We start from the raw sequence: 20021 nt of genomic DNA, 5'->3' as shown, positions 1-20021 counted from the left end.
GTGAGGGAGGTATAGCCTATCTACATCACTGCGGGGGTGCAGAGCATGATTGATGGTCGTTATTTTCCTGGTCTTACGATCTAGCGTCTCTAGCTCTGCCTGGGTCCAGTCTATTATTCCTGCAGTGTATCTGATAACAGGTATAGCCCAGGTGTGTATGGCTTGTATGGTGTTCCCGCCATTGAGTTTGGACTTTAGGATTTTTCTAACTCTCCTGATGTATTCACTTCCCATTTTTCTTTTAACTTCAGTGTGTGCAATGTTATCAGCCTGGAGAATGCCCAAGTATTTGTAATGTTCTTTCTCTTCCAGGTTCTTGATCTTGCTTCCATTGGGCAGTTCTATTCCTTCTGTTTATCTTATTTTCCGTCTGTTCATTATTAATGCAGCACACTTGTCTAGTCCAAACTTCAGTGCTATATCGCTACTGAATATACAGACAGTGTTTAGCAGTGATTCAATTTCTGATTGGGACTTTCCATAAAACTTCAGATCGTCCATGTATAGCAGATGGTTGATTTTACTGGATGTTTTAGATGTTTGGTATCCGAGGCCTGTTTTGTTTAGTATTTGTGAAAGTGGGGTCATGGCGATTACAAACAACAGAGGGGATAGTGAGTCCCCTTGGAAAATGCCTCTTCTAATGCTAACCAAGTGTCTCGCCATTGATTGTTAACTGTGTACTCCACATGCTCATTGCTTTTTTAATAAATATCTGAATGTTTTTGCTGACACTAGTTGTTTCTAAACATTTTAGTATCCATGTGTGAGGCAATGAATCGAAGGCTTTCTTGTAGTCAATCCATGCAACACTTAGATTGGTTTTTCTTCTCTTGCAATTTTCTAAAATCATTTTGTCAATCAGCAGCTGGTCTTTTGTGCCTCTGGTGTTTGGGCAATTTCCTTTCTGTTCAACTGGAAGCTGTTTGTTAGTTAATAAGTGTTGCATCACTTCATCTGCTATTATTCCAGTTAATAATTTGAACATAGTTGGCAGGCAGGTTATCGGTCTAGAATTACTTGGAACTGCACCTTTTGCTGGTATTTCATGATGAGATGAGTTTTCCCAGTTGTTAGCCATTGTTCAATATCACCTCCTTGCAAAATGTGATTGAACTGTTTTGATAGTTGTTTATGAAGGCTTGTTAGGTGTTTAAGCCAAAAGCCATGCAGTTCATCGTCGCCTGGAGAAGTCCAATTTTTAATTTTCTTTGCTCTTTCACTTATTAATTCTGGTGTTATTATTAGATCTTGCATTTGTTGGTTACATTTTTTGACCTCTTTCATCCAGCCTGCTTTTTTATTATAATCTATTGGATTGTCCCATAATTTCCCCCAGAATTGCACTGTTTCTTCTTTATTTGGTCTTTCTACATTTCTTGCAGTTTCTCCTTGTATGCTTTGGTAGAAACATCTCTGATTTGACTGGAATTGGAGATTCTGCCTGTGTTGTGTGATTCTGGCTTTATATCTGCTAATCTTCTTTGACACTGCTGTTATTTGCTGCTGTATTATTTCCAGGACTTCTCTAATTTTCCTTGAATCTAGGTGGTATTTTTGGATCAGATACTGTTTGGTGTTTTCATTCTTCAGCTTCTTGTCTTTCATATCTTTTAGTTTACTAGCATCTGATCTGAGCCTGTAGATTTTATTTTCTAATCTAATCTTCCATTTAGGTTATGTACTACTTACTTTTTTTACAGGTCCACTGATCTTATATCCGAGCTCTTGTGTTATTATTGTTGCCGCACTGTACATTAGTTGGTTTGTTTCTTGCAAATTCTTGGTTGTTATTTCTGCAAGTGCAGCATTGACATCTTTTAACGCCTGAGTAAGTTGTTTTTTGGCAACTGTTTTTAGAGCTGGAAGTCGAACCCTGGTGGTTGTTTGATTCATGTCCTCAGTTATTTTTTGCTTTAGTTCTTGTTGCTTTTCTGTTAAATGGCAATTGGGTTTTTGAGGTGAAGGCAAAGGGGAGGTTTCCTGGTTTTGATTTTGGAACAGTTCAGCAATAGTGGCATCCTCTATTTCCAGCACCTCCTTCTTCACCTGCGCCTGAGCAACTTCTTCATTTGGTGGTAATTCTTCTTCCATATCTTGAGTCTGTGTTGCTCTTTGCAGTTCTTTCAGCTCAACTCCTGTGAATATTTTATTTCTTATTATGAATCTTCTCTGGTCTGCTAGCCTTTGTTCTGTTATTTCTGTATCTGGATGCTTCTCTTTCCAAATTTGGTACATTCTTTTTAAATAACCTCTTCTAGTTGGACTAGACTTGTAATAGCAGATCATTATTTCCTTGCTGGCATTTTTCGTATTTTTTTTTCCGGTTAAGCAACGTTTCTTCCAGTAACCTTGCTGTCTTCAGCCCTGGTTGCTCAACTGAAGATCCTGAGTCCTGTTGCCCACTTGCCACCTCATGTCCAGGGACTCCAGCACCTGGCGCGGTCCTTGTTGACCCGGGCGACAACCTATCCGGTATAGATTTATTAAAGTTACGTCTCACCATATTGTTGATGGGAGAGGCACTCTTTGTCTGGCTCCTCTGGTGACAACTGTCCAGTTTGGTTGGACCTCTGGCACAGCTCTCACCTTCCTCAGAGCACGCAAGCCCCACAGCCACGCCAAGGTTGTTGTTGTTGTTGTTGTTATTTCGATTTCTATACCGCCTTTCCAAATGTCTTCCAATAAATGTCTTCCATTAATGTCTTCCAATAAAATTAAAATATAATTGAATAACCATAAAAACAAACATTTCTTCCCCAACATTTAGGAAATTAGGTTTCTCCTGTTCTGTATTTTCATGTCACCTCTCTTCTGCTAAAATCCACTCTTCTGAATATTCCAGAAAGCTGTATGGCTATTTTGTTGCCCTTCTGTAGGATAGATTTTCTGTAAATATTTCTGTTATTGCCCTTGCTTAAATCCTTTTTACAAAAACTTAAAATGCAATGTAATCTCTGAAACTTTCACAGAAGAAAAGATAAAGAAATCGTATCCCACGAGGATTCATAGTGACAATGAATAATGTATAATTAATCATAAATATCCAATTGTGCTCTAAGAATTCATTCATTCTTCACTACAGAAACAGCGGAACATGCCTTTGGCAGCTGATTGCCCTGCTTTGCTGGACACTTTGTGCAGCCTAAGGATAGGGACAGGATTCTTGAAGGGGTTTGGCTTTCTATGTGCATGCCAAATCCTTTCCCTTCTTTGTTGATATATGCAACCTGGGGGCACCCTGGCTAGGTGGGTAAGGGGAGTCATCCATCTATTCCTGCAAGAAGCATATATCTCACCATGGAGGCACACACTTTAGTTACATTATGTTAGGATTACTGTAGTGAGGTTGTGCAATGAACCATCTTCACTTTCTTCTTGCCATGTAAACTCTAGACTCCAATTGTTCCTATTTACTAGGGACAGTTTTCTGGAATCTATTCCTGGTAAATCACTGTCCTCCTTTTCTCCCTATTTTCACATCTTGGAGAAGCCCTGTTGACTTTTTTTCCTTGCAGGTTGGTACCATTGTCATTGCATTGAGTCAAAAGCGTACTTCTGGGCATTTTGGTCAAAGGTCTTGTTCTTTCTGTTTAAGTAAAGGTATTGTGAGAAAAATCATCTACGCAAGTCAGGAAATAGAGATTTCTCTCTGGTGTCTTTATTGGGACGGACCCACAAATATCACTGTGAATCAAATCCAGTATCTCACTCAGGGGCGCAGCTAGCCTGCCGGCTGCCCATGTGCGGCCGTGGCGGGCACCCCGATAGCCCCGCCCCCTGCGTCTGACATCAGATGCAGGGGATAGCCACGCCCCACATCTGATGTCAGACACAGGGGGCGTGGTCTGTCTCCCGAACAGAGCCTTGAGGCTCCGTTTGGGAGAAGCAGATTAACTGCTGAACGGGCCACGCGGCCCCTTCGGCAGTTAGACAAAGGCTGGTGCTGCGTTGCGAATGCAGCCCAGGAGCGGCCATTCCCTGCAGGGAAGAGCCGCTTTTGGGCTGTGTTCGCAATGTAGCACCAGTCTTAGCTCCTGAAGGGGCTGTGCGGCCCCTTCAGGAGCTAGTTAGGCTGGCGCTGCAAACGCAGCGCCAGCCGGGAGCAACTCTTCCCTGCCCTTGTAGGGAAGAGACACTCCTGTCTGGCACTGCGAATGCAGCGCTAGCCTTTGTTTAGCTCCCAAAGGGGCTGTGCAGCCCCCGCTTGGGAGCTAAACTACCGCCCCCACGTCTGACGTCAGATGCGGGGGGCGTGTCAGGGCTTTGAATGGTGGCTCCTGATTGGGCACGGCTCGGGTTCTTTGAACCCGTTCGCCCAATTATAGATACGCCCCTGTTCTCACTGGCTTGCCTTTCTGTGGTTGATGAATATGTGGAGAAACCCTTGTTGCTTTTGCTTTAATACATTCAAGGCATTTGAATGTGCAATCTGAATTGGCCACTTCAGAGTTGCATGGTTTAACATGTAGGTCTCTTGCCGATTGTTCTTTTACTAATTTTGAAATGCATTCCTTGCTTAGATGCCCAAATTGGTGATGCTATTAACTCACATAAACTTTGTGTGCACACTCACTTGTAACATTAACTTGTTCTTTTTTTGCAATCTGTTTTATACAGTTGAAAATCTTTCAACATGCAGTTTATCAGAAGTTTTCCTCCTTTGAAAATAAAGCAATGGTCCCTTCTGAAAAAACTCTACATCCATACCTTGTAGCTGTTTTTCCAATCATTAAACTGTTTTGCAAACTTGGAACATTGTATGTCTCTGGTATACACACTTCATTCACTCTATTTGCACCAAGATTACACTTCATATAAATTGTCCCTTTTCCTTCTGCAAAAATTAGCTGCCCAATAGCGAGGTAAATAGGACTTTTATTTCCATGCCTATTTCAGGGAAATCTTGTACATTATTGAAGGAATGTGAAGTAGCTACACTATCCAAATCTATTTTGTTTCTACTTTGACTTGCATCAACCCTGCAGATTATTTATTTTACAGTGCACAATTTTTCATCTTTCTTGGTATTATTTTCATTGCTTTCATTTTTGAATAGGCAAGTTTGTTTGTTAGAAAGTATATTTTTTCTGGAACTTAGTCTTATTCCCATTTCTCTGTTGAGAATAATTCCCTTGCTTTTTATTTGGACATGCATTGCTTAAATGCAAGGTACTTCCACCTATAAAACACTGAGGCTGTTTTCACGAGCAGCCAAGCTCAAGTTAGGCAGCCAAGCCTGAGCTTGGCTGCCCAAGAGAACCGCCAGGATTCATGGGGATCCTGGCAGTACTGCGCCAAACCCAGCACTGTAAGTGTGTAAACATGCCCTTAACATGGCTGCTGGGATTGTGTGTCAGCATGAGCTGCTTATAGCTTGCTCTGAAGCAGAGATGGGAACCCAGAGCACCAGTACCCTGGGGAGATCCCCCAGTGCACTGTGCTCATTGTGTGGTGCACTGGAATACCAGAGGCCAGGATAAAATATCCTGGCCTCAGAACAATCTGCCCTGATCCATGCTGCATGGAGCAGAGTTGATCATGTGGGAGCATGCTCCCACCAAGGACAGGACAATTGTCCAGGGTGGGGGGGAAGGTTTCTGAAGCCTTTCCCCTGCTCACCTGCCTGGTAGGTTGTGTGAATGGCCCCACTGCTTACCATCTGCAGGTGTGTAGGCTTGATTTTAAACTGATTCCTCCCTTTCTGTTTGCCTATTTAAATTAAATTCTGCAAAAACTCTTGCACAAAAGTCCTATTTTTTTAATTTGTAGAAAACTGACATTATCATCAAATTCTTTAAACAAGGTATTAAGTAAAATTCAATTGTGTGCTGGTGGGTCAGGCATATTTATCTCCTGCAGCTCTCTTTCAGTATTCTCAAAAATGAGCATAAGTGCCCTTACAAACTCTCTCTCTTTGACCCTTTTATTACACAACTGCAGCATAATCAAAAATTGACTATTCGTGGTTCATTGTTGAAAGTCATCCTTCAATCTTTCCCACATCTCTCTTGCTGTATTTTTGTCTTCTGTATAATAGATTAAGGTATAACTTACAGTCAGAGATATGTGTCCCATGGCTTGCTTGTTCACAAAATCCCATTCCCACTGTTGCTCTTCATTCTCTGTTGGTCTTTCTTCCTCCAGAACATGATAGTCCAAGAGTATTCAGGAACATCTTCCTTTTGAAGGACCATTTTCTGTAGTTTGTTTCATTGAGCAGTTCAACTGTGGGATGTCTTCCCACAGTTACAAAAGTAGACATTTTCTCTAGCTTTCTTTCCTACAAACTCTTTGTTATCTCACAACTTATTGCTTCACAACTAGGCCCATAGTCCAATGTTGCAGAGTAATTACTTATTTTGTATAAATGATTACACAGGAAGCTTACTCTAACTGAGAAACAAGATTTTGATATTTATTACTAAATAAACATAGGCTAAGAAAACAATAAACAGATTAACAGTCTCCTATGCAAAAACAGGGAGAACTTCTCAGTGTGACTTCAAGGCAACACATGAGGAGCAGACAAACAAACTGTGACTCCATCCCCAAGCCAGTCATAGAGACATTCACTTAAAGAAGCATGTCCCATACAAAGAACTGAGACAATGTCTATGACAAAATCCCAAGAGATTTTACCAACCCCAACCTTGACCCATGATCTGGGGTCATGTCAAAAGGACTTGAACCATGATCTGGGGATCAATATTTGACTGGATCTGACCCTATCCTGGTTTTTGTAGTCATGAAAACCCTTAGCAGGTAGAATCCAGTTTTCAGCATGTGTCGTTTAGGGTAGTAGGCATGGGCAGCAATTCTTGCTTAGTCTATTATGTTCATCTGCAAAATGTTGGAGGGTATGAACTTGGCTTCTCTAGGAACATAAGAAGCTGCTTTATACTGTGTAGGTCATTGGCCCATCTAGCTCAATAATGTCTACACTGGCCAGTCAGTGGCTTGTCCAAATTTATTCCAGAATCTCTCTTCTTCCTGGAGAGGCCAGGGATTGAACCTTGAACCTCCTTCATACAAAGCAAATGCCCTTCCACTGATCTACCGCCCCATCCCAATTTGCTTTGGTAATCTAGAATAGTGTACTCTGCATGACCTTTATTACCTGCTACCCAATCCTGACATGCTTGTAGTCAGAACAGTATGCACCCCATTGAGGTTGCTCAGCCAGGCCTCCTGCACATTCAAAGGCATGCCGCTGTTTTCATTGGTGAAATGTTCCAGGGTATGTGAGTCGCTGTGTAAACTTTTTGCTGAAAAGCAGTATATAAACCTAACAATTTATATGAATATAATGCACTTTAAATGAAGATCTTTTTGAAATGTGTCCAAAAGCTTTCAATAGCCAGACTATTGACCAGAGCAGGGTATCAGGAGCATGTGATTTACACGTCGAGACAACAAACATAGTTACAGTTATTCACACATTACATTCAACACATTACAGTCATATGCTTCCTGTCTATACCCTTTATTTGAGGGATCTGTACTCAGGTTTGCTTTAAAAATGAATACATATACAATCATTCACTCAAAAACATGTACATCTGTTCAGATAGAGCCAGAAGGCACCATGTTGGGTCTGCAGTGAACCTGGAAATAGCCCCGATTCCTTTAAAAACTGGTGCCTGCACAAGTAGGGTTCCTCCCTATCCTGTGGTATCTTCCAGGATAATGGGGATTGTCAATCCCCATTATCCTGGGAGATACCACAGGATAGCACATTTATTGCCATGCATGACTGATGCTTATGTAGTAGCCTATTTCTAAAAGCATCAGGGCTGCCTTTTGGCTCTGTTAAATTATATATTGTGGCAGCCATTATTCCTTGCCTGTATTTTTTACAGGTACCTAATCATTACTGGTCATTTTGGTAATATTTAAAACATACAGTTTATGTTAAGATTTCAAATGGTTTTATTTTGGTTTGATTTATGAAGAGCAGCCCTGAACCATTTTTAGATGGGCGGTATATACAGTGAATGAATGAATTTTATCTCAAAGAGTGTGGAATAGATGAAAAAGCTCCCACAGATTCCTGGCCATTTTGAGTTTAAGGGGAAAAAGGTCCTATTTGCTCCACAAGAAGTGGTCAAGTGTTGACCAGCCAAGCTTACTCTGCTCCTTTACAGCAGGTAGGAGAGTGCCAGACATTGAAGGATTGTCCAGGGGAGGACTGATTTCCATTCATATATCAAAAACCAGGCTCTTCTCCTCTCCATCTGCATAAGATTTCTGCAGCTGACTCCATTATCTCATTTCTGTCAGTGGTGGGCTTTGTACAGTGCTGCACTGCCCAACTGTGGAGGGGAGCTGGGTGAAGAAAGAGTGCAATTATCTGCTAACCAAACTATAACCTATCACTCTACCATTAGCATAAAATAAATGAGTAGGAGGGGTATTGCTGATCAATTTGCAAACAATTGCTTACCATGTTGCACATTTAACCACTTTGCAAACCAATCATCTGAATTATTCTGCCAGGTAGTGAGAGGCATTTTACCACTTCCTTGCTTCACTAGATTTCTGAAGAAGTGTTGAAATGAGGTAAAATCTCCTAGCCACTTGGAAGGCTCATACAGATGACTTAACAAGCAGTAGCATGCACAATTTTATTCCCCTCATTCCAAGTGAATACCAACAACAACTGTTTTCCAAGTGGTAACTGATTGCTGGTATATACCTCGAATGGGACCCAAACCTCTGAATCATATCCCACTATGGTTATTAAAAATTACCCCATTGTAAGACCAGTCCAAAATTAAACTAGTGTCAGAGATACCTGCATGTCTACCTCTCCTGAATGGTGGAAATTTCCAGTTACAATATTCCTTCCCTTCAACATAGCTTCATTCTTTTGCATATTTGATTCCTGTCATTGACATTCCAATCTTGCAGCCTCCAACTGATACACACACACACACACACCCATACCCCTTGGCAAAGTGGTAACTGATTGTATAGTCTTAAGTGTGTGACTAAAGGTTTATTGAAAAACAAATGTGTGAGGGATACTTTACAGTTTCACTTCCCTGAAGCAACCAGTGGAGCAAACTTATCATGATCTCTGTGAAATAATTAAGTCTAGAAAGGAAACAAAATGGTCTTTGTTTTTTTAAATGGTCAGGCTAAAAGCATCTTTTATCAAGCATCTGGGGGAAACCCCACTAGGAAAGACCTGTTATTGGGACAGCTAGGACAAAACAAATTTCAAAGGCATGTTAAACGATGCTTTCATAAACAATGCTTTTAGTCAACTGTATGATAGGCAGGCACACTTCTTTCATGCTCAAAACCTGGAGGCAGTGATAAAAATGCATTATGACATTGATTTGATGGCTGGGAAAGGCCAAACTGTTCACTTAGAAAAGTGATATCTGGGGAAAAGTCCAATAAGTGTGTGTGTGTGTGTGTGTGTGTGTGTGTGTGTGGTGGGGACCCTCTTACTTTTCCAATAAAAATGCTGCTTTTTTATTACATTCAGAAATGTTTTCAATCTATCACACAGCCAGGGTCATTCTGTGCCAGACTTCAATATTGATTAAAATACTACCTGTACCAGTACAGTCTGTCCAATTGACCATTATTCATTAATGTCTCAATCCAAACTTCCACTTACCCTTATAGACTTAAGAGCACAATTTACACACCATTGAAGTCAGTTGGAAATCTCCTATCTGCCCAAACACAATGATGGTTATATAGATGCACAGGTCAGCTTGTGGATGTGGGATGGATTGTACCCTTGATTATACTGCTGCCCTTCTACCTTGCCTTCAAGACTGTCAGCATCCATTACTGGTCCAATCCATTCATTACTGCACCTCCCCCATTCCCGCTTGCAATTATTTAGAGAAAAGCATACTTTGGTTGCTTTTGCCTCTTGCACTGAGAACAGAATTATTTTGATCTTTATGGACATTAGCCAGGCTTATCATATTGGATCACCTAGAGTTTTACTGAGTGCCACACATCTACCCTTAAAACAACTGGCTACCCTTTGATTCACACATCTTATTCTGAATTAATTAAATTGCAGAATCACATCAAACAGCTATGTGCAATCCTTTAACCTAGGCCTACACTTATTCGTCTGTGAAACTGTAATGTCAGATTAAGTTAAACCACTTTACACTGCAAGTTAAGTGCCCTACACCCTGCAATGCTCTTTAAGGGATTGTTTTACACACAATTCATTTCCATTTATTTGTACAACCACCACCTCGAAATGGTTTTTTTCACCATGATTGTTCTTTAAATCTAACTTCATTAGGGTTTTAATGATCTCAGAGACATTTTTTGGTTTTGTCAAGGCACCAGGTTTTCAAAGTAGAAATGAGCTGAAAGAGATCTAAGTCTAAGACTTTACAGGGACCAGCAATGTTTGTTCACTTCGTAGAGCAGCCTCTCACACACCATAAACAGGGATGTGCAAACTGGCTCGAAGTCGAGCCGGTATGCCATCAAACCAGGTCTGTTCGATGGTTCGACCCTGAGCCAAATAGGGACTGGTTTGGTTCAGCTCGACATTGAGCCGAACCCCCCGGGCTGGCTCGGGGGTTCTAAATGTCAGGTTTTTTAAATTCAAAACTTACGGCCGAGTCCAGTGTCCTCCAGGGCTGCTGCTGTGGCTGCGGAGAGGGGGGTCTCTGAAGGTTCTCCCTCCCCCGCTGTCCCCCCTAGTCTTCTTTGGGCTGGTTTGGCCCATTTATGGGCATGTTTTGCCCTCTGCCTGCTTGAACTCTTCAATAAGAACATAAGAATATCCTTGTTGGATCAGATGAAGGTACTGCATTCTGTTTTCCAAGTGGCCCCTTTGGACGCTCATAAGCATGGGGAGGAGAGAGGTGCTACCTCTATCATTTGTTGCCATCATCTGGAAATTTGAGTTATACAACACAGAGACCCAAATTAGCTATCATGGCTAATAGCAAGCTATGTAAGCTAGTAACTGTTGGAAGTGAAGGACTTTGCGCTGTCTCTTGTCTCAGTGACATAGGAGGACAGACTAGTGAGTCAGAGGGCTAGAGGGTCAAGACATTGGTCATGCCTTCTCTACTGCTCTGACACTATCCCTTTGGAATATAGATTGCTAATCTTAGGGAGTTCCTTCCTTCCAGCCACTTCCTCTCTCCCTTCTCTTCTTGTTCCTTCTATCTTGCAACATGCAAGCCCCTCTCCCTGCACCATGTGTGCAGAGATGCAGAATCCATCTGCATCCAGCTAGATAGATAGATTAGAGATCCTAACTCCTCACTTTCCTATCTAGAATGGAGTTCTCTAATAAATACCATATATATTGATTTGAAACTATGAACTGGCTCCAAGTTACTTTACTCTCAGCATACACGCATGCCTAACTAAATTCCGCTGTGTTGTGCCTCTGTGCACTCTGCTATAATTAAAAAGGGATTCTCTTACCAGAGAGAATTCCCAACAGTAACAACCTTCCCATCCTGTAATAGCGAATTCCAGAAATGAATTATTTTCTCAAGTTAAACATTTTATAACTTATTTGTATGAGCAGTTCTCCAACAGCATTAACTCTGCTCAACATGAGCATTATGTCAACAACAGCTAGAGATGCATGAGCATTCGTCCACATTCTCTGAAAATGCTTGAGGATTTTCAAGCAATCACTGAGGTCATTCGCACAATCAAAAACTGTTCCAGCCAGGTTTGGGAGCTGTGTTTGCTCCCCATCTTTGGTTATGTGGGAGCAAGGTAAGAGGAAAATCTGGGTAGAAGTGATTGTGTGGAAGCAAGGCAGGAGGAAAAGCTACCCAGATTTTCCTCCTTCCTTGCTTCCACTCACCCACCCAGTGACACTCACTTCTATCCAGGTTTTCCTCCTATGTTGCTTCAATGCAACCAAAAATTGGTAGTATACCCAGCTCCCATACCTGGGTAGAACACAGTTTTTGATCATATGAATGACCTCACTGTGTCTCCCTTTCCTTTCCTCAGGGCCTGATAAACTAACCTTGGAGCAGAGGGAGGAGGCCCTCTCTTCCTCCTGCCCCAAGAGCCCAGAAACTTGGTCAGGGATAAGGCAATGCTGGGTTCTCCAGTAAAGTTGCTCACTGGGGCTACAGTGGGTACCCCTGGGGCTATGGTGGGAAGGGGGAAAGGTGGGATTATACCTGTCTTCCCCCACATGAGCAAGGGCTCACCTGTGCTCTGCTGTGCTGCATGTCCACACGGTTGGTGCAGTGAAGGTGTCTTTACAGGGATCTGGAAAGATGTCTTCACAGGGAGAGGCTTCCCATGTCAATGCAACAGCTCCCTTCTTCCTGGCTGCTCTATAGGCAGCACTCTATGGCTGAAAGTGAGCCGGGCTGCTGGAAGCTGCTTCAAACAGGATGCAGCAGGAGGCTTGGAGAGAGAGAGAGAGAGAGAGAGAGAGAGAATAGAGCAGTCTTGGTGGGAGGGAGGGAGAGAGAGAGAGAATGGAGCAGTCTTGGTGGGAGGGAGGGAGAGAATGAGAATGAATGGAGCAATCTTGGTGAGAGAGAGTCAGTTCCCCGTTGTTCCGGAGGTCCCCATTCTCCTCCCACCACTAACAGCTTTCCCTCCCCATCCCTCGGCAATGCTTTCTCTCCCCGCCGGGCTCCCACCATCCCTGCCATTTCTACCCACCCCCGCCACTGGACTCCCTCATGGGGCCACTGTTCACCACCGCCTCCTACCTCATCGCCGCCGCCCCCAATTCCAGTCACCGCGCAGCCTAGGAGATGCCCACGGGGCTATTTCCCCTTTCTCCCCCTGCTGCTTAACCCCCCACCCCTATTCCAGCTGCTGTGCAGCGAAGGAGATGGCTGTCGGGGTGCAGGTGTCCTTCCCTCCCCTCCCCCACGCCGGTGGCGGAGGCGCATGGCGACAGAATTCAGAGCGATGCTCGGGCCTGCTATTTGGCTTGGCGTCGTTTTCCAACTGCGAGGCACGCTTGCGCAGTTAAGACTTTTTGCGCAGGTGCGCCTCGCAGCTGGGAAGCAACACCGGGCCGAATGGCAGGCCTGAGTGTCGCTCTGATTTCTGCCACTGTGCACTGCTGCTGCCGTGGGGGAGGGTAAGGAAGAACACCCTCACTCCCGAAGCCATCTCCTCGGCTGCACAGCGGCTGGAATGGGGGGGGGGTTAAGCAGCAGGGGGAGGAAGGGGAAATAGTCCTGGGGGCCAGGAAAAAAGGCCTCGCAGGCCGCATGCAGCCCGCAGGCCGTATGTTGTGCAGGACTGTGCTAAACAGTCAGGTTTAACAGTCTCACCAAGAATATAGAAATGAGGAGTGAGAAGCCCAAATTGCAACGTCACAACCTCTCCATCAAAAGCTCCACGCCGATTTGATGTGTTGTTTCAAGCAGTTTGTTCAAGGCACAGACTGCCCAGTTTAGAGTCAGCATGTGCACTTAATCAACACTCCACCCCAGCCAGCTGCCATAGATTCAATCCAGCTTCTGTCTTCTCGTCAGCCAATTCTTCCTTCGTAATTCCCTCACTTGCTGCTGATGTTTTCCCGGTCTGCGTTCTTGAGGAGATAGTGACTGTTCAAACTCTGGCTCACGACCTGACCCTTTTTTCCAAAGATCACTTGGCCCTGCTGGCCCCTCCTGTGCCAAGCACTTGCCCTCGCCTGTCTCAATTACCTCCCCATTCACATTACCGCATCTCCACACTTTCTAGTAAGTCACCTGCCTCCTCTCCTCTCCAATGTCCTCGAGTGGGAGTATGAAAGGTAGGAGTGGATCCCATGGCTCAAGCCTCTCTACCAGGGTTTCCCCACTCCTACCCTGCTTTGGCTGGTTGTAAGAACAAAGTTACTATCTATCCACAGCAATATACTTAGCAGGAAATCCACTGTTACAAAAAGATGCACTATCTACAGCCATGCAACAGTATCATTAAATTGGAAGTTTTCTTTGGTACAACCCAGTCTTGAGCTATTGATTGCTTTAAGTAGACTTGTCTGCTCCATCTTCTCCAGTCAAGGTGGAGATACAAAGACTCTTTGTTGGTCCCCAGCAATAAGCTGTATCCTCAGGAACTCACAGCAAATATCTGGGCTGCAGGTTACTTAAGTATATGAGCTCATTGGCAGCTCCTCCACTTTCCTCACTGAAGGATCTGCTCCATTAGCCATCAGCAGCACAACCCCCTATGGGCTCTTCATTTTATTTATTTATTTGACATATTTGTATACTGCCCAAAACTTAGGTCTCTGGGCAGTTCCCAATAAAATAATACAAATTACAACAAAATTAAAAGGTTAGAATATTTCAATAATTGAAAATGTAAAACAACTAATGTATCAAATGAACAAATGTATCTTGACTGCCTTTTAAAAAGTTGTCAGAGCTGGGGAGGCTCTTATTTCAGCAGGGAGCACATTCCAAAGCCTCGGGGCAGCAGCAAAGAAGGCTCTTTGTATTAACTAAATCTTTCCTGAAATACAAGAAAAAGCAGGGAACATTCTGAGATATTAAGTAGCAAAAGGAAAATAAATTACAGCCAGTAGATTTATTTGTATCAGTGATGGATCTATAATTGAGCATCCATGTGCTCTGCACATGGGCTGCCTGGGGCAGAGCCACCATGCTCACTCACTGCTGGTAACTATGGTGGCCCCTCTCTCATGGCTGCCTACTCCCACTCACCTGCTGCTGGCCTCCAAGGCAGCCTACTGCTCACTTTTGCTGTCATCTGCTCCCCACAAGTCTCCCATTATACCACCATGATGCAAGACAATGACATCACCACCCCAACACAAGGTACCAGGGTGGTACTATTGCACGATTGCTTCAGGCCCGGCTTTGGAACAAAACCTATTTTTGTCACCCTGTGGAATGACCTATGCAGAGAGACACACAGGGTGAGTGCAACCTTGTTAATTCTCTTGGATCTCTCAGTGGCTTTTGATAACATTGACTATGGTATCCTTTTGGATAGGCTGGTCAAGTTGGGTGTGGGAAGCACTTTTGGAGGTGGTTCCACTCCTACCTCGAGGCCCATTCTTCAAAGGTGGTGCTGGGGGACTACTGCTCACCCCCTTGGCAGTTATGCTATGGGGTTCCACAAGGTTCTATTCTTTCCTCTATGCTGTGTAACATCTACATGTAGCTGCTGGGAAGCTGCTGGGATGTCATCAGGAGATTTGGCTTGAGGTGTCATCAATATGCAGATGACACTCAGTTGTATCTCTCTTTTTCATCTGACGCAGGTGAAGCAGTGACTGTCCTACACTGGTGCTTGGATACAGTAATGGACTGGATGAGGGTGAATAAGATGAGACTCAATCCAGACAAGACAGAAGTACTGTTGGTCGGTGGTTCCTCTGCCTGGGTGAATGATGTTCCGCCTGTTCTAGATGGGGTTGCACTTCCCCAGAAGGACCAGGTTTGCGGTTTAGGAGTGCTCATCGATCCAGCACTGTCACTAGTGGCTCAAGTGGCCCCTGTGGCTTGGGGCACCTTTTAGCAGTCCAGGTAAGGCGAACTGTGACCTTACCTGGACAGAGATAGCTTGGCCACAGTTACTCATGTTCTGGTAACCTCTCACTTAGATTACTAAAATGCATTGTATGTGGCGCTGCCTTTGAAAATGGTCCAGATACTGCAGCTGGTACGAAATAGGGTTGCAAGATTATTAACTGTAACTGGATATTTTGATCATATTACGCCAGTACTTTGTCAGCTGCACAGGCTCCCAGTCCATTTCTAGGCCCAATTCAAAGTGCTGTTTTTAAACTGTAAAGCCCTAAATGGCTTGGGACTGGGTTAATTGAGAGAGTGCCTTGCCCCATATGTCCCTACCCGAACCTTAAGATCTTCTTTGGTGGCCCTCATTTGGGTGCCTCTGCCAAATGAGGTGAGGTGGGTGGCTACCAAGCAGCGAGACTTCTCAGTGCTTGCACCCCATTAAGGTGAGAGCCTCCCCAGTGAGGTTTGCCTGGTTTCATCATTTGGTTTTTTTAGATGCTAGGTAAAGACCTTTTTGTTCACCCAGACCTCTTGTTTGGTCTAGGACCGTAAATAAAACTTGACTTGACTTGTTCACCCAGACCTCTTAAACTTGGGTTTTTAAATTCAGCTTTTCAGATTTTATATGATTTTTAACTAATTTTAAAATGAATTTTTAATGCTGCTTGTATTGTATTTTGTATTTATTTTCACTTTTTATGTCATATGCATGTTATGTGTTTTTATTGTATGTATTAAACCTCTGTTGTGAGCCACCCAAAGAACAATTAGTTATGAGTAGCTAACAAATAAAGATTATTATTATTAATTAATTATTTTATTATTATCTCTTGTTTACACAAACAGGTGTTATTGACTGGTTTGTTTTATCCAGACATCGAGTCCTTCCCAAGGACCTGAGATGGCTGAATTTTATTATCAATATTGTTGATGTTATAGATATCGTCGCAGAATATAGACTGTTCCCAGTAAAGCTGCTTTTTGTAATTGGCTGATGGTGATTTCTGTGGCTCCTATGGTGTTGAGGTGCTCTTCAAGTTGTTTTGGAATTGCACCTAGGGCACCAATTACCACCGGGATTATTTTGGTCTTCTTCTGCCCTGGCCTTTCAATATCAATTTGTAGATCTTTGTATTTGGTGATTTTTTTCTATTTCCTTTACTTCTATTTTGCTGTCACCTGGTATTGCTGTGTTGATTATTTTGACTTGTTTTTCTTTCTTCTTGACTACAGTTATATCTGGTGCATTGTGTGGCAGATGTTTGTCTGTTTGTAGTCGGAAGTCCCATAATATTTTTGCATCTTCATTTTCTACAACCTTTTCAATTTTATGATCCCACCAATTTTTGGCTACAGGTAGCTTGTATTTTTTGCAGATGTTCCAGTGTATCATCCCTGCTACTTTGTCATGCCTTTGTTTGTAGTCAGTCTGTGCGATCTTTTCACAACAGCTGATTAGGTGGTCCATGGTTTCATCTGCTTCTTTACATAGGAGGCACTTGCTATTTGTTGTTGATTTTTCAACGTTTGCTCTTATTGCATTTGTTCTTAGTGCCTGTTCTTGTGCAGCCAGTATTAAACCCTCTGTTTCTTTCTTCAAGTTGCCATTCTTAAGCCATTGCCAGGTCTTGGTGATGTCTGATTTTCCACTTATATGGTGCAAATATTGACCATGCAGGGGCTTATTTCTCCATTTTTCTGCTCGGTTCTTGACTTGTTCTTTCTTGCAGGCCTGCTTTGTTTCATTGGTGTTGAATAGTTTCTCGTTATTGACCATTTGAAGTGCATCTTCTTCACTGTCCCTTATATATACACTGTCCCTTATATACCCTTATATCACTGCCGCTCGTGGTGCAGTGGTAAAACTGCCGCCCTGTAACCAGAAGGTTACAAGTTCGATCCTGACCAGGGGCTCAAGGTTGACTCAGCCTTCCATCCTTCCGAGGTCGGTAAAATGAGTACCCAGAATGTTGGGGGCAATATGCTAAATCATTGTAAACCGCTTAGAGAGCTCCGGCTATAAAGCGGTATATAAATGTAAGTGCTATTGCTATTGCTATTGCTATATTCTTCAAGGCCTCTTTTCTCCTCCCCTGCTGTTTGATAGACTTGCAGCATTCCTCTTCCACCTGAGCTGTGAGGGAGGTATAGCCTATCTACATCACTGCGGGGTGCAGAGCATGATTGATGGTCATTATTTTCCTGGTCTTACGATCTAGTGTCTCTAGCTCTGCCTGAGTCCAGTCTATTATTCCTGCAGTGTATCTGATAACAGGTATAGCCCAGGTGTTTATGGCTTGTATGTTGTTCCCACCATTGAGTTTAGACTTTAGGATTTTTCTAACTCTCCTGATGTATTCACTTCCCATTTTTCTTTTAACTTCAGTGTGTGCGATGTTATCAGCCTGCAGAATACCCAAGTATTTGTAATGTTCTTTCTCTTCTTGATGTTGCTTCCATTGGGCAGTTCTATTTCTTCTGTTTTTGTTATTTTTCCTCTGTTCATTATTAATGCAACACACTTGTCTAGTCCAAACTCCATTGCTATATCACTACTGTGTTTAGCAGTGCTTTGATTTCAGATTGGGACTTTCTATACAACTTCAAATCATCCATGTAGAGCAGATGGTTGATTTTACTTGATGTTTTAGATGTTTGGTATCCAAGGTCTGTTTTGGTTAGTATTTGTGAAAGAGGGGATAGTGAGTCCCCTTGGAAAATACCTCCTCTGATGCTAACCTGTCCAAGTGTCTTGCCATTGATTGTTAACTGTGTACTTCACATGCTCATTGCTTTTTTAATATCTGAATTTTTTTGCTGACACCAGTTGTTTCTAAACATTTTAGTATCAATATATGAGGCAATGAGTTGAAGGTCCTCTTATAGTCAATCCATGCAACACTTAGATTTGTTTTTCTTCTTTTACAATTATCTAAAATCATTTTGTCAATCAGCAGCTGGTCTTTTGTGCCTCTGGTGTTTGGGCAATTTCCATTCTGTTCAACTGGAAGCTGCTTCTTAGTTAATAAGTGTTGCATTACTTCATCTGCTATTATTCCAGTTAATAATTTGAACATGGTTGGCAGGCAGGTTATCGGTCTATAATTATTATTTATTCAATTTCTTTACTGCCCTTCCAAAAATGTCTCAGGGCGGTATACATAGAGAAATAATAAATAAATAAGATGCATCCCTGTCCCCAAAGGGCTCACAATCTAAAAAGAAACATAATATAGACACCAGCAACCGTCACTGGAGGTGCTGTGCTGGGGGTGGATAGGGCCAGTTACTCTCCCCCTGCTAAATAAAGAGAATCACCACGTTAAAATGTTCCTCTTTGCCAAGTTAGCAGGGTTTAACAGTTAGCAGGGATATATAGGATGGAATCAGGAGGTATTCAGCATATTCATATTGATCAATCATACTAGGTGGAAGAGATTATTGTAGGCTTCCTCCAACTGTTGTGCTTTGCAGTACAAAACTATCCATTTTTGTACTATGCAAAAAACACATAATCAATTTTTTGAATTCACAGTCTCTTCTTTCCTCACTGTGATTACCTTTTTGACTCACCTACTATCTTCAGCAGTGTTGGAAAATCTTGACTGTCTCCTGATTAAGCAAGGCATAACATGCTTTATGAGAAATTCACATCTTAGTACATCTGATTTTAACACCACCTGATGTGCTTCAAAATTTTGAACATCTGCAGGAGGTTTATGGTATCTCACCCACAATTAAACCAAGCAGAAGCGATCTGGAGGCAGCTGGCTTACAAATTTACTACATGCAGAGATGCCAGGAGTGAGGAAATAGCTAATTATGTTAAAATCAGAATGAAGCTACAGTTTCAGTGTAGTTAATTGGGTCACCAAGACTGTCATTCAACACTCCAGAAGAGTTTGGGCAAGCAGTGTGTAGAGGATATAAGATTTTTTATGACTTTCACTTGATTTGGCATTATATAGTACTCATGTAGACATAAATTCACTAGCACTCCAGTTCAGTATCTGAAGCTACAGGTAGCCATTTAGACTGCTGGTGGCAGGGGCGTAACTACAATCAGGCAAGGGGAGACAGTTGTCTGGGGGGCCCCCACTGCCTCAAGGGCCCCCAGAGACATGTCACATGACTCCCCATTACCCACCCACCCAGCCCCAAGGCCCCTCACTCAGCCAGTCCCCCTTGCCCTGTTTGCCCTCTCTCCTGCTTGCCCTCCTGGCACAATCTAAGCAGCCTGCAAGCTGCTAGAACTCCTTCTCTACCTGCCTCTCAGCTGATCAGTGGGTGGGCGGGACTTCCAGAGATTCTTTTTTGTGGTTAACACCCCCCCCCCATATAGGGATCTGCTTGCTTGCTATACGGCGTTGATATGCGGGGGGTGGGATTGAAAAGTCTCTGAATATTTAATTTGAAACAGATTGGAAAATTTGCTGGCTAGTTAAAAACTATCTAAAAAGTCCTATAAGTGGCTTGTTTCATGGCAGAAAATTCCAAAAACTTCTGGAACAAACAATATATTATATTATATTA

This window comes from Hemicordylus capensis, chromosome 1, assembly GCF_027244095.1.
Source record: "Hemicordylus capensis ecotype Gifberg chromosome 1, rHemCap1.1.pri, whole genome shotgun sequence".
Taxonomy (NCBI): domain Eukaryota; kingdom Metazoa; phylum Chordata; class Lepidosauria; order Squamata; family Cordylidae; genus Hemicordylus; species Hemicordylus capensis.
Note: the sequence above shows the minus strand (reverse complement) of the source record.